The sequence below is a fragment of the Zea mays genome, unplaced genomic scaffold (assembly GCF_902167145.1).
Source record: "Zea mays cultivar B73 unplaced genomic scaffold, Zm-B73-REFERENCE-NAM-5.0 scaffold_591, whole genome shotgun sequence".
Classification (NCBI taxonomy): Eukaryota; Viridiplantae; Streptophyta; class Magnoliopsida; order Poales; family Poaceae; genus Zea; species Zea mays.
The window spans coordinates 1-1,567 of record NW_023367247.1 but is presented as its reverse complement, the minus strand read 5'-3'; the positions used below and the strand labels follow the sequence as shown (position 1 = coordinate 1,567).

The 1,567-nt window shown below is 45.2% G+C and overlaps 1 non-coding gene across 1 annotated transcript; it reads right to left on the bottom strand.

Annotated features, from left to right (window-relative positions):
• Nucleotides 1–1,313: 1,313 nt before the first annotated feature.
• On the bottom strand, nt 1,314–1,400 carry TRNAS-UGA (transfer RNA serine (anticodon UGA)). The gene has a single exon. It is a non-coding gene; the product is annotated as a tRNA-Ser (tRNA).
• Nucleotides 1,401–1,567: the final 167 nt, after the last annotated feature.

Here is a 1,567-nt window from a genome sequence, read left to right as displayed (position 1 = left end):
GGTCTTTCGCTGTTCCCACAGTCCCTTAGTCCCGTACCGGCTGTCGGTCTATCTCATATTCGCAGAAGAAGGAACTTGCCATGCTGGAAGTGTAATTAAGTAGGCGGCTGGTCGTAGAATAGTCTTTGAAGTAAGTGCTGTTGCAGTTGTAGAACCATTGATTCTTCCTCGCAAACCTTTCATCCCCGCTGTCTAGCTCTCTCCTAGTCCAAAGCGAATTCCATCGTATCCGCCTTTGAGGAAAAGACCGAATCCGTCTTTGAGCCATCCTAAGAAATCCTCGTAGGTAATCTCCGCAAACCGGCATCCAATAGAGTTTTGAGTTGTCTGTCTCTTTATTGCCTAGAACTGGCCAATGAGGTTGATCCAAACAGATCCATGGAAGTATCACAATAAACAGATGCAAGAGAGAAATCGAACTAGGAAATCCACGGAAGGGAAGATAGCCACCTCGAATCCTGAGACCTATTAGACTTCCACTAGACTAGGAAATATCTCAAAAGATCCTCGGCATGGTTCCTTGCGGCAGGGTTGATACGGTTTCTTGGTCAGGTTGGTAAAACTGACGGATAAAGACTGGGTTTTGTGTTGAACACATAGCACGATGGGCCTTGTGAGTTCCCTGAAAGGAATGATTGTGAACAAATTTACGATTCCTCTTCATCGTCATCTATCTTTGTGGCTTAAACCTGAATCCTGTTTGCGATGTTAGTACTGTGATATCTACTGACCCATGTACGCAGCAAGGGTCGATCGGATGCTGATTTCAGCTCCCATATAAAAGAAAGCAAGGCAGTCATGAAAAACTGTCATGCTTTGTTAAAATGATTTTAAGTTCAGACCAATCTGTTATTCAAAGATCTACTTTTACAGATACAGATCATACTTCACCTTAATTTTGCGATGACTAAAATATTGCAAAAACGATTTACTTATACCCGTACCCGTCGAGAGTTTCTTTCTATATGATAATTCGAGATTGCTCTACCGGACCTGAATACTTGATTCATTAAGGTCGTCACCCTATACCCGGAAGTCTCTATCGTTTTCTTTGTCTGTTAAGCGGGTTAGGACTCCCTAAATCAAACAGCAATCGCTGTTTATCAACCACTCACGGCGACACCGAGATCTTCGACTTAGCTCCCTCCCACAGGTCATCCCCCCGGGGCGGAAGATAACGAAAGGGAGACAAAGTCCTAACTAAATCAACACACAATAACCTAAACCTTCTACCCATTCCATCCATCATATCCGTCGAGTCGAGGAGATTCGTTCTTATCTATAGATAAGGCAAGAGAGAACTTATGCCCTCGCGGATGGAGAGGGATTCGAACCCCCGGTATTCCTATCAATACTTCGGTTTTCAAGACCGACTCTTTCAACCGCTCAGACATCCATCCCTGCGCTCGCCCGCCCTATCTATCTGCGCGCTGGCAGGTAGGGGCAACTCTATGTGATTCGCTACGCTTACTTGCGCCCCACCCCGTAAGCTGACTCTATTGCCTAGCACACTTTTCCGGTAGTACGAATCGCTACGCTTCGCTTCTTTCTATATGATAATATGCAC